Source organism: Triturus cristatus, chromosome 9 (genome assembly GCF_964204655.1).
Source record: "Triturus cristatus chromosome 9, aTriCri1.1, whole genome shotgun sequence".
NCBI classification, from domain to species: Eukaryota; Metazoa; Chordata; class Amphibia; order Caudata; family Salamandridae; genus Triturus; species Triturus cristatus.
The window spans coordinates 428,361,333-428,375,256 of NC_140592.1; the positions used below are offsets into that span (position 1 = coordinate 428,361,333).

Consider the following 13,924-nt stretch of genomic DNA (forward strand, 5'->3'; position numbering starts at 1 on the left):
AATGCAGCGATTTACGCAGTGTTGCATTACTCTGGATTTATCAAGCCACTCAGGGCCATGCATGGTAGTCTGGCATGGCTTGATAAATCCTACTTAGGTTTGGCGCTACGCATGGCGCAAGGGTGACACAAAACCTACATAAATATACCCCATATTTTGTGACATATTTTTTCATCATCAGCATCTAACCCCTAGCAAGAAGGATAAAGTATGTGTTTATGCCACCTGAAGGTGAATTTAAAGGTGTCTGGGTGTATGTTGAGACTTCCTTGGTTGCGTTGTGAAGGTGCTTTAAAAAGTTGTGAGGTGGTTTTGGGTGTGTTTATAATAGGGTCTCTGAAAGTGGGATTTTGAAAGTACGTGTGTGAAATGGGGTTCTCTGGAGGTTTGAAGTTTCCTTATCATCCAGTTGGAAGGGCGTGCATGGTAGCACAGAGGCTATCTGAGGCATTGAGGTTATAAAAGTGCATTATGAGAGCGCATGGGTGGCACTGTATGACTATGTGTAGGGATGTGTGATGTCTAAGAACGTTTTTAATGTGTCTGAGTGAATTATAAGCATGTTTGGGGTTAATTTCAGGGTTGGGTCATGTTGAAAACAGCAGGCGCAGATCACCACTGCGCTAATACATTGTTAGATTTGTGGGGCTAGTACTAGATGACCTGCCCCTAAAGCAGCTGTTCTTCAAGCTCAAATGATGTTTCATAATTTCTAAATGCCATTTGCAGCATTTAGTCTCTATGCAGGGCTGAAAATATGAGAATGGGGTCTGCTAGGTCTTTGGAACTTTCACACAAAAAAAACAGGGAACACGGGCAATACTTGGCAGCAAACAATTTACCAAGGAACTGCAAATTACATTTAAACAAATATTTGAATTATGGCTATCTTTTTTTTTCTAAACAGAATGAAAATTTCAGTGGATCTAGAAACAACTAGAGACATGTGCTGCTGGGGAAATGGTGAAGGCTAATTCTGCAGCATGTTAGTACAAAAAAAATCTATTTTTGAAGACTGTTAACTAAATAATTATTGATGAGTTTGTGTTTGCCGAATGCGTGCTGTAATTGGTGCCCCTCCAGTATGCAGAGCAATTCCAAACACAACATGTCTCTCAAACTGAGCTACTCATTGTGTGCATGCTGACAGACTGCTGTCCCCAGGCCCTGCTTTCCCATCTTCAAAAAGCACACAACAGAACAGCAGCTTTGCTAATTTTTCCAGGTGCATGCATAATGTGCTGCTCCAGTCTAGGTTTTGTTTTTTGAATTCTGGGATTTGTAGTCTTGTTTGTTCCAAAATAAAACAAGACTGCAAGTCCCCTCTTAGTAGGCAAAAAGCATGGACTGGAGCAGCCTATCACACATAGACCCAGACATCTTGGCAGTTATGTTGACAGAAGGGGAATGAAAGATCTCCCAGCCTTGCAGTGTGGAGCCTGGTGATGCCCCCTCAACTCCATGCCTGCAGTGCATCTCCAAGTAACTTTCACGGATGCTCGAGGTCTTGAAAGCCAGCTGTGTTCCCTCTGCTGTTTGAAATTGTGAATCTATTCTGTGTGCATTGGGTCCATGTCAGTCTACACTCATATGCGAGTGGACTAGAGGGGGGTGGTATTTTAGCAGATGAAACCCTTGTACACTTGTTCAAAGGACACTCAGGCCAAGCTCTGTGTTTGCAAAATGTTCTGAGCCAGGGTAAACTGTGATGGTAAGTGCAGGCATGTGAGCTCAACAGTTTTCATCTTAGCAAAAAAAAAAATACACTGAGTACCCACTTCTTTAACTTACACTTATGGAAAAGGTCTGGCAGGAGTCGACGAAAATCCCTTTTCTGGCAGGTTACATACATATTTTCCATATTGCTTTTCGTTCCGAATTGATCTTTGGAAGGTGCTGCTTGCATTCTTCTGTCTTCCACAGACAAATGTTTTCTATCTGCTATGGTAAATAACTCTCAGAGTGCAATTTTCCTGGAGTCTTAAAATGCATTATTTGGGGGTGCTTTGCTAAACTTTTCTCACTAAGGCCTTCTATTTTTTACACTAACATTACAGAGGGTGGAGGTGCAGCAGTCACACAGCCGAAGAAGTAGGTAACCCACTGCACTCAGGCCTCGATCAAGGAGCTCGAGTAATTCTGTTCCACTGCTATACTCAAAGATCATAGAGAGGCTTTGGCAAAGTAAGCATTTCTTTTTGAACAAGAAAGAGTCCTCAGGCTGTTGCAGTTCATATTGCACATATAGATATACAAGAGCTATAGGCTTCATTTGCACTCTTCTCTGGTTCAAAGTGTAGGAGGCTGGCTCACTATATAGGTGCCGATTACGATCCGGTAAAAACCGGGTACGAACCGTCGGTCGGAGCGTTTTCCCCGTCCGACTCGTACCCGGTCGTAAAACTTTACAAACATGGAATTACGATTCGCACGGAAACACCATTTCCGTACGAATCGTAAAAACCACCGACCGACGAAAATATACATACGAATGTGCTCCGGGAATGCTGCGACGTGACGTCGGTACGCTTTTAGGCAGCGTGTCACGACCCAGGAATTACGATTCGAACCGACAGCAGTCTGGACGGCAATATTTTCACGGCACCCAAAAAGTGCCGGAAAAGCGAAGTACGGCGCGAATCGACCAGAGTAGGTGGCCCGGTACGCACTGTACCCCCCCCCCAGCCCCTGTACGTACGCGCCGACCCCCCCAGCCCCCGTACGTACGCGCCGACCCCCCCCAGCCCCCGTACGTACGCGCCGACCCCCCCAGCCCCCGTACGTACGCGCCGACCCCCCCCAGCCCCCGTACGTACGCGCCGACCCCCCTCCCAGCCCCCGTACGTACGCGCCGAACCCCCCTGTATGTACACCCGTGTACGTGTCGAACCCCCCGTGTACGTTCGAGTCGAACCCCCACCCGTGTACGTTCGAGTCGAACCCCCACCCGTGTACGTTCGAGTCGAACCCCCACCCGTGTATGTACGGTGCTGGGGGTACGCACCGTACATACACGGGTGGGGGTACGACTCGAACGTACACGGGGGGTTTGACTCGAACGTACACGGGGGGTTCGACTCGAATGTACACGGGTGGGGGTTCGACTCGAACGTACACGGGGGGTTCGACTCAAACGTACACGGGGGGTACGCACCGTACATACACGGGTGGGGGTTCGACTCGAACGTACACGGGGGGTTCGACTCGAACGTACACGGGGGGGGTTCGACTCGAACGTACACGGGGGTACGCACCATACATACACGGGTGGGGGTTCGACTCGAACGTACACGGGGGGTACGCACCGTACATACACGGGTGGGGGTTCGACTCGAACGTACACGGGGGGGTTCGACACGTACACGGGTGTACATACAGGGGGGTTCGGCACGTACGTACGGGGGCTGGGGGGGTCGGCGCGTACGTACGGGGGCTGGGGGGGTCGGCGCGTACGTACGGGGGCTGGGGGGGGGTCGGCGCATACGTACGGGGGCTGGGGGGGGGTCGGCGCGTACGTACGGGGGCTGGGGGGGGTCGGCGCATATGCGGGCACGTCACCATGGTTGCTATGGGAGTTCGGTGCGGACGGTGTTTTTTCCATCCGGTTGTAACCTCGGACGCACGGGATGGATCGTGATTCCTCGGTCGGACTTCACCTTTCACATTTGTACGGTAAATCGTACGAGGACGTGTCGGACACATTTTCCGACCCGAGGACGTGTGGGGAATGATTCCCAATGCGGTTCGTATGGACTTTTTACCATGCGAATCGTGATTGCCAGTTCGTACGGCACTTGTACGATTCGTACGGTAAAAAGACCGGATACGAGTCGCACAGGGAAATTTTTTACCGGATCGTAATCGGCACCATAGTGTCCACCTATGGTGAGGCACTGTGCCCTGAGTCCAGGCTACCCTTAGTGATAGTGTTAAGGTCCCTCAAAACTAGAGCTCTCAAGGGGTAGTTGTGGAGAGCAGCTAAGGCTTTTTCAGAAGGGTGTAAAGTAGGTGCATTTACCACTAAAGTCTGTCAATAAGCTTTTTCACACAAGAAAGGACCATATCAGGTGAGTATAAAAATTATTTGTATCTATTAACGCACACTAGACACTAACTTGGTATATCTCTTACCCGGAGATATTAACTACATACAAAAAAATACTTAAGAAATATTTAAGTAGCATAAGAAAACTCATTGGGTCCAACTGGGGGGGCAGAGCATATACTAAAGTTGTTGGTTGTGAAGTAAGTACCCACACAGGACCAGTAAACAAGGATTGAAGCACCCAGGGGAATCACAGAACCACCCAGGATGAGTAGCCAGGGACCCCAAGGCGCCCGGGTGCAGAGTGGTTCCACCTGGTCAAATATCCATAGGATAACACTGGATAAGTCTCAGTTGGATAGGTAACTGTGGCTGTGTGTCAAGTTTGATTCTGAGGAGGAAGCAGTACACTGCATATCGAGTGTAGGGAGGTGCCTGAGATCGTAGGGCCAGATGTACAACCATTTTCTGGTTTCACTAACGGGAAATCGTCTCGTTGGCGACTGCAAACTAGTTCTGCCCTATTTACAAACCGTATCTTGCGACTTGGTGACATATTACCGACTCGCAAAATATAGTTTGAGACTCGCTATTAGGAAGGGGTGTACCAAGGGCATCCCTTCCTAATAGCAACTCACACTTCAATGAAAGAATATCTTCACTTGCAGTTTACCACCCATTTCAAATGGGTGGTAACCCACTCGCAAACAGGAAGGGATCCCCAGGGGACCCATTCCCCTTTGTGACTGGCATTGAAATATTTTTTAGGAGCAGGCAGTGGTCCAATGGACCACTGCCTACTCTTAAAGAATGAAACAGTAACGTTTGATTTTTCTTTTTTAAAACAAGCCCATTGCAAATTCAAGTTGCAAAACAACGCAATTTACAACTCGCAAATTGGCAGGGTCTTACATCTGGCCCCAGGTGTCTTCAGGGCAATTGTAGCGCTATTTAACTATTTAGGGTGTGTGGTGTGAATGTTTATACCTGGCTGATGGGTGTGATTTTTGCTGTTTGGAGGGAATTGTAAGAGTCTGTGGAATGTTGTGAGCTGGAGCAGACTGAATGTTTGGCAGAAATGTGAGGATTTTTCGTTGTGTTGGTAGAGTGCCTGTGGATATTTTGAGGGTGATTGGGTGCATGTTAAGGGTCTCTGGGTGCTTTGATGATGTACAGGCACATTGTGAGTTCAAGAGTGGTATCAGAAGATTGTCGGGGCACGCTATGAGGGTGTCTAGGGAGCACTGGTGGTGTCCAGGGAAGTGGTAATAGTGTCTTTGATACATTTTGAGTGCCAGGGTTTTTAGGGGATCTGGAGTGTTGCCTTATGAGGGCTATTTGGTTGAGCTTTTGAGCCTGTGAGAGCTACTAGGACTCTTGTGAGGGTGTCTGGATGTGTTGTGATAGTCTTAGTGTGAAGCTTTGGGGATTCCTTGTTTCTTGAGTGTGTAATTGAACATAATAAGATTGTATGGAAAATATTGTACAGCTGTTTAAGAGTATTGTGAGCATGCCTGAGGAGTGGTGGTGTCTTGTTAAGGAGTCGGGACCACTGGCATTTTAAAAGTGTATGGTGTATTGTGAAGGTGCACGGTTGTCTGGAATGTTTTGAGAGTCATGAGGAAGCTTTATACAGCTCTCTAGGGTATGTAGTGACAATGTTTAAGGTGTTCCATTTTGGGTTGTTTAGTGGCGAGAGACAGTTATATGTGTGCATGGGCATTTTTGGTGTTGTAAGGCTGTTTGAGCAGGGTAGATGTTTGTGAGAGATGTGAGGGTGTCTTGTAGGTTTTATGAGAGTTACTGGCTATTTTAATGGTGTGTGGGCTCGCATTGATTGATTGTGATGAAGACCTGTTGTATAGCTGTTGAATATCTGTGCTTAATATTAAAATATGTTTTTATCTTTACATAGTGGAAACTGAACATGTAAGAACACTGTAATAAGGGGTTTGCTGGAGGCAGACCAAAGAAGAACATAAACAAACACGTGGCCCTGCAGGCAAGCCTGTTGACCATTAAAAAAGAGGTGTCAGTAAGGTAAGTCGGTGACTAGAAGGTATGCCAAGTCCGTGGACCTCCTGGGAAGCCCACAAAAAGCAACTTGGTATACTTTCTGGGAATCTGGATCTATACTCTACTCTTTCAACCTAAGTAGCATAGGGTCAGTTTATAGGCAGATTTGTTTTCAGGCAGACCAGTACACTTTGCAACCTAAACTGTGAGGTAGTATAGGGTCAGTTTGTAGATTTGTGGTTTGCAGTTTGCTTTCCTCCAATGCCCTCACTGAAGTGCTTTTGCTGCCAGCAGAGCTACAGCACTACTTTGTACAGTTGGTTCAAGGCATCTGTGAGAAGTTGGCCTGATATTTGCTGTACACTAGTTCTAGTGGGCACCTTGGATCAGTCCAAACAACCCCTTATGGTGATTGGTTAAAGAAAACCTTTATTGAAAGCTATCCTAGTGGTAGCTATGGAGAGAAGCCTTCAGGCTAAGTCTTGAAGGAATGAAAGCAGCTTGTTTTTCTAGTCTATAATCTCTTGAATGATCAAATGAAAGGACAACCACACCAGGTATGTATTCAAAATATATGTATTTAAGATCAAACACACCCCTCTAGACTCTTTATGAGACTGGAGTTCGAAGTACTTAGGTTACAAGTTAGTTATCATCAATATTAGCACAAATACATGTTTGGGCCCTAGGGGCGTACCAAACCATATACCAAAAATGTGGTATAAGAACCACGACTGAACTAGACACAAGGCCTGGGACCCCAAGGAACCACCCAAGGTAGTGACACAGGGGACCCATGGGGGCCGTGTGCAGTGTGTAAACACAACCGTGGGTTCCCGTTAGCTTCTATTGGAAATTTAAGGATTATGGACACTTAGTATTGAGTCAGGACAAACCCCGGGCGTAGTACTCCGCTTCGCCCACGGAGTGTACGTAGCACTGCCTGCTTCGCGGTTTACGAAGTAGGCATAGCAGGCAGCGCTACGCACACGCCATGGCGAAGCAGAGCTGCCTGCCGCCCGCCTCCTGCCTTCCCTCATTTTAAAATAAGGTAAACTATGATAAAAAATAAGATAAAATGCCTTACCTGTAGTGCGGCGTCCCAGGGCTCCCTCTTCCTGCGCATTTCTCGCAAGATTTCCCGCCCTGCCTCAATACACATCTGCCTGTCTGGGGAGGTGGTTACACCTCCCTGGGACAGGAAACCTATTGTCCAGGCCACCCTTGCTGGAGTTTCGGTCAGCAGCAGGAGGCCAGACCCGTGTCTGTAGCAGAGGCATCCATTTTGTGATGCCAGGGCTCTAGAAAGTCCTACCGGGTTAGTCCAGTGTGAACATGTCTCTCCCACTAGAAGGGTGGAATGCTACCCCCGCCGCCAGAACTGGTGGGGGGGTAGTATTCCAAAGCGTTTGACACCAAACACGACATATTTCCGTGCAGCCATCCCAAAGTTAGCATTTACCGCAAGATTATAATTCACTTAAGAGTATATGGTCAGGCTGAACCACAAACAGCATCAGAGGAGATACTCCGAATGCTGAAGAGGGGCTCTGCTCATGCAGGGGCACCCTCTCACATAAAAACCAAGCACTCTGCCTTCAGGATTGTTAAGGCCTGCAATAGGTGTGACTTATAGATTTTATATGTGTGTGCAATGGTAGTGATATAGGTAGCCTATAACACTGTAAGGGGCGCAAGCACACCCTTACCCAGGCTGCAGTAGCAGAGCTGTGGTGGCATTTCGGAGTGCTTCCCAGGGGTGGCATAATACATGCTTCAGCCCCTGGTAGGCCTCTGAGGTACCTATGCCCTAGGTACATAGTATACCATATACTAGGGGCTTATAAGGCACTCCAGAATCCAATTAGATATGTACCTAATGTACATGCAAACCATTTTAGAGCAGAAGCAGCTAGGCTGTGGTCCTGATTAGCAGGGCCAGAGCAAGACTATGGTCGAAACACCAGCAAAAAGTGGGGGTACCCATGTGAAGCATACTCTCCTACAGCATCCTCTCTCTCATTTAGTTTCTGCTGTCCGCACAAAGAATGTTTAGTTTGGGGACAGATTGTAGGCACACTCTCTTTTTTTCCCTTCTAGGTGGACCAGGCACTTCTTCAACCATCGACTACACATGTTTAGGGATGTGTAGACTTCTTTCGTTAACTGTTGGACAGTAGACTGTGTACATAAGCCTCCCCACAGTGGATCCTCAGGATTCAAGGGGAGTTAATCCCCCAACTTAATGCGTGCCACGGGGCGCGTTTTCACAGTGGTGAAGGAAGGGGCGGGGCCTGAGGTGACATGTGTGCAAACACGCCCTGTGGCGCGTTTTAAGTTGGGGAATTAATTCCTTTTCAATCCTGAGAGTCCCTGGGGGCCAACTAGCCCACCAGGTACCTCCAGTAAGCGCCACAGAGCTGTGTTGCAGAGTGTTGTAAAAAGGGGCGTGACCTCTGAACACCTCTCTGCAATGCAGCTCTCTGGCGCATACTGGAGGTACCTGGTGGGCTAGTTGGCCCCCAGGGACTCTCAGGATTGAAAAGGAATTAATTCCCCAACTTAAAACGCACCACAGGGCGTGTTGGCAGAGATGTCACCTAAGGCTCCGGCCCCTTCCTTCACCATTATGCAAATGCGCCCCGTCGTGAGTTGTAAGTTGGGGAATTAATTCTCTTTCAATACTGAGGGTCCCTGAGGGCCAAATAGCCCACCAGGTACCTCCATTATGTGCCAGGTAGCTGCGTTGCAGAGAGGTGTTCAGGGGCCATGCCCCTTTTTACTCCTCTCTGCAACGCAGCTCTGTGGTGCATACTGGAGGTACCTAGTGGGCTACTTTGACTCTAGGGACCCTCAGGATTCAAGGGGACTTAATCTCCCAAATTAAAATGGCCACAGGGCGCGTTTACCCAGTGGTGAAGGGAGGGGGCGGGCCTGAGGTGATGTGTGCAAACACGCCCTGTGGCGCGTTTTAAGTTGGGGAAATAATTCCCCTTCAATCCTGAGGGCCCCTGGCGGCCAACTAGCTCACCAGGTGCTTCCAGTAAGCGCCGCTGCATTGCAGAGAGGTGGCCCAGGACGTGCCCTTTTTTACACCTCTCTGCAACGGCGCTTACTGGAGGTACCTAGTGGGCTTGTTTGACCCTAGGGACCCTCAGGATTTAAGGGGACTAAATCTCCCAACTTAAAATGGATACAGGGTGTGTTTAAACAGTGGAGAAGGGAGGGTACTGGGCCTGAGGTGACGTGTGCAAAAACGACCTGTGACGGTATTTAAGTTGGGGAAATAATTCCCCTTCAATCCTGAGGGCCCCTGGGGGCTAACTAGCCCACCAGGTGCTTCCAGTAAGCGCCACTATGCTGCATTGCAGAGAGGTGGTCCTATTTACAACTCTCTGCAACGCAGCACTGTGGGGCTAACTGGATATGCCGACTGGGCTAGTTGGACCCAAGGGACACTAAGGATTCAAGGGGGCTTTCTTCCCCAGATTAAACGGCCAAAGGGCGTGTTTGCACACATCAGCTCGGCCCCCCTCCCTTCACCAGTGTGCAAACGCGCCCTGTAGCGCGTTTTAAGAGGTAGTTTTAATCCCCCTGCCCGATTATGTACTAGGGTCTTACAGAAGAGGCCATGGTAATCACCGGGGTACCCCAACACATAGTGTACCCTAGTGTCTGTAGGTGTTTTAACTGTATTCTAAGTGTCTTTGAGCATAGCACTGGATCGAGGACTGGTTAGTCAGAGTCAGTTACCACCAGTACCCATCTGATTTTTTTTTTAAACTGCATCCATTCAAAACCCAAACACTTATAAGTGACCCAGGATTTAACACATGCACTGCTATAAACCCCTGTCCACTAATCATGCAGTCCTCTAACCATCTACACACTTGTCTTTCACACTTTCAATTACCCAGGCAGTACCTATACACTCCAGAAATCACCCTGTCATTCTCCATGCACTTCTCCAATCAGCCATCCAACACCATTGACTAATCCATTCACTGCTTCAAAACCCAAACACTTATAAATTCGCCCAGACACTCTCCTTGCAGTACTCTAATCATTGAGTCAGTACCAAAGTACTCATACAATGACCCAGGTCTTAGTACATAGGCTGCTACATACCCTATCTACTACGCATACAGTCCTCTAACCACCTACACACTTGTCTTTCACAATTTTAATTCCCAGACAGTATCTATACACTCCAACAAACACCTTTGTACTCCCCATGTACTCCTCCAGGCAGCCATCCAGCACATATACTAATCCAAACACTACACCAAATCCCGAACACTTATAAATTCACCCAGGCACTATCCTTGCAGTTCTCTAAAAATTCAGTCAGTACATAAGTAGTCATGCAGTAAACCAGGCCTTAACACATGTACTTCTACAAACCCTTGTCCACTATGCATGCAGTCCTCTAACCACATACACACTTATCTTTCACACCTTAAATTTCCCAGGCAGTATCCATACACTCCAGCAAACACCATGTCACCACCCTTGCACTCCTACAGTGACCCATTGAGCACCATGTACTAATCTATTCACCGTGCCAAAACCCAACCACTTATAAGTTCACCCAGGCACTCTCCTTGCAGTACTCTAATCATTCAGTCAGTACCCAAGTACTCATGCAGTGACCCAGGCCTTAACACATGCACTGCTACAAACACCTGTCACTCCCCATGTATTCCTCCAGTCAGCTATCTAGCACCATTTACTAATCCAAACACTACACCAAAACCCAAACACTTATAAATTCACTCATTCAATGACCCAGGCCTTAGCACATAGACTGCTTCAAACCCCTATCCACTATGCATGCACTCCAGCAAACACCCTGTCACTCCTCTTGCACTCCTCCAGTTACCCATTCAGCACCATGTACTAATCCATTCACTGCGCCGAAACCCAACCACTTTTAAATTAATCCAGGCACTCTCCTTGCAGTACTCTAATCATTCAGTCAGTACCCAAGTACTCATGCAATGACCCAGGCCTTAACACATGCACTGCTACAAACACCTGTCACTCCCCATGTATTCCTCCAGTCAGCTATCTAGCACCATTTACTAATCCAAACACTACACCAAAACCCAAACACTTATAAATTCACTCATTCAATGACCCAGGCCTTAGCACATAGACTGCTTCAAACCCCTATCCACTATGCATGCACTCCAGCAAACACCCTGTCACTCCTCTTGCACTCCTCCAGTTACCCATTCAGCACCATGTACTAATCCATTCACTGCGCCGAAACCCAACCACTTTTAAATTAATCCAGGCACTCTCCTTGCAGTACTCTAATCATTCAGTCAGTACCCAAGTACTCATGCAATGACCAAGGCCTTAACACATGCACTGCTACAAACACTTGTCCACAACGCATGCAGTCCTCTAACCACCTACACACTTGTCTTTCACACATTGAATTACCCATGCAGTACCTATTCACTCCTGCAAACACCCTGTCACTCCCCATGCACTCCTCCAATCAGCCATCCAGCACCATGTAATAATCCAAACACTGCGCCAAAACCCAAAAATGTATCAATTCACCCAGGCACTCTCCTTGCAGTACTCTAATCATTCAGCCAGTACCCAAGTACTCATGCAGTGAGCCAGGCTTTAACACATGGACTGTTTCAAACCCCTATCCACTATGCATGCAGTCCTCTAACCATACACACTTGTCTTTCACACCTTCAATTCCCCAGTCAGTATACATACACTCCAGCAAACACCGTGTCACTCCCCTTGCACTCCTCCAGTGACCCATTCAGCACCATGTACTAATCCATTCACTCTGCCAAAACCCAACCACTTATAAATTCACCCAGGCACTCTCCTTGCGGTACTCTAATTATTCAGTCAGTACCCAAGTACTCATGCAGTGAGCCAGTCCTTAGCAGATGGACTGCTTCAAACCCCTAACCATTATGCATGCAGTCCTCTAATCATCTACACTACACACTTGTCTTTCACACCTTCAATTCCCCAGTCAGTATTCATACACTTCCAGCAAACACCCTGTCACACCCCTTGCACTCCTCTAGTGACCCAGTCAGCACCATGAACTAATCCATTCACTGTGCCAAAATCCAGTTACTTATAAATTCACCCAGGCACTCTCCTTGCAGTACTCTAATCATTCAGTCAGTACCCAAGTACTCATGCAGTGAGCCAATTATTAGCAGATGGATTGCTTCAAACCCCTATCCATTATGCATGCAGTCCTCTAACCACCTACACACTTTTCTTTCACACCTTCAATTCCCCAGTCAGTATTCATACACTTCCAGCAGGTTATGCTGGTGGTGGTAATTGTGCTTTAGTAAAAGTACAGCAGTTACTAGTGACTCCTGGAGTGCGGTGCAATTTTTGTTTGGAAACGTATTGCGAGGTCTGGTCCGACCTCAACATCCGGCACATGCTGTGCAAGAGGAAGCGCTGATTAAGATTCAGTCTGTTATGTTACTATTCTTTCCAAACCATATTCCTAATGGTTAAGTACCAATCATACAAGGCCCCTGAGAAAATATATTTTATAAACTCTGAGTTGGCATGATTCTATCTCAATATTATGCAGAATTTTATAAATCCTAAAAAATGCACTCAATGGTCAAAAATAATGCATGACACAGTTCAACATGATATTCTGGATGAAGTCAAACATCTTGATAGCAATAAAGGAATTCCATCTAATGTTATCGTAATATTAATGGCATTCTAACTAGTAAGGTGCTGTAATAAAGTCCACAACATCGGCAAAATGTCCGAATCGTGTACAAGATCAATACAAAGGGTATCATTATGATGTTGGGCGGATCACCACTGCCCGACCAGCGGTGGCGAACCGCCCGACATCTTTCTCTGCCCGCCCTTCAATTTACCCCGCCATATTACAATGGCAGGGGGGACAGCGGCTGATGGAAAGACCGTCCACCGCTTTTCCGCAGGCAGGCAGGCAATCGTTACGATTTCCTGGCATGCGGTCCTGGCCCATAATATAGTGGCGGTGACTTGCAGGCACCGCCCGCCATATTACGATGTGGGCTGTTGGACTTGGCCCTTTTGGCAGGTTCACCCCTAAAGTTCTGCCTGTCCCCTAGCCTTTTCCCTGTGTAGTGTTGGTGATTTTAGTCCTCCAGGCACTTTAGCACTGCTGTCCAGTGTAAAGTGCATGTGCTCTGTGTTACATTTAGTGAGATTGGCATGTCCTCCCATATGAATGCATGGGGGATTCCCTGATGAATGTGTGTCAGTGGTAATTCCTGTTATGAGAGGAGCAGTGTGGTCAAGTCTGGTATGTACGGAATTGTGAGAATAAATGCTGCACAATGGTGTGCGCGGATTTACTATGGGTATTCTAGAAATGCCACATTTACAAGAAAAGTGGTTGCCCACCCGCATCTTTGCCTCTTTGTCGTTACTCATCGCGGGTACCCACCCCGCTTCTGGTCTTAATTATGGCGGGAGCCTACCCCGCAGGTTGCCACAAGGAGCGGTTGCCCATCCCACCTGGATGCTTATTTTAATAGCGGGTGCCCACCCTGCATCGCCGCCAAGATCCAAAGGAAAGAATCACCGCCGCTTGCAGCTGACCAGGAAGTCAGGCAAGGTTGCCTGACTCTGGGCAGGACCAAGAGCAGGAAGTTGGTGGCCGGCCGGAAGAGGCGTGAACAGAGGCCCAGCTCAACAGAGATCCCGCTCCGTACTGCAGGATCCCCGGGGCCTGCCCCTGAACCAGAGGGACCAGGTGAAGAAAGAGTCGTCTGCCAGGAGCCTGCTGGAAAAGAGGAGAAGGGCTGCAGCCGGTCAGCGGGGCTCTCATGGCAAAAGGAGAGC

At 47.8% G+C, this 13,924-nt stretch overlaps 1 protein-coding gene and 1 long non-coding RNA gene across 5 annotated transcripts in view; one reads left to right on the forward strand and one right to left on the reverse strand.

The window, feature by feature from the left end:
- LOC146798093 (cytochrome P450 2G1-like) overlaps window positions 1–13,924 on the reverse strand; it is a 488,692-nt gene that overhangs the window by 52,321 nt on the left and 422,447 nt on the right. The gene's annotated exons all lie outside the window — the stretch shown is intronic.
- LOC146798094 (uncharacterized) overlaps window positions 1–13,924 on the forward strand; it is a 526,362-nt gene that overhangs the window by 9,961 nt on the left and 502,477 nt on the right. For both annotated transcript variants that reach the window (XR_014968603.1, XR_014968604.1), the window contains exon 2: window positions 5,961–6,085. This is a non-coding gene — a long non-coding RNA (uncharacterized LOC146798094). The remainder of the gene's footprint in view (window positions 1–5,960; window positions 6,086–13,924) is intronic.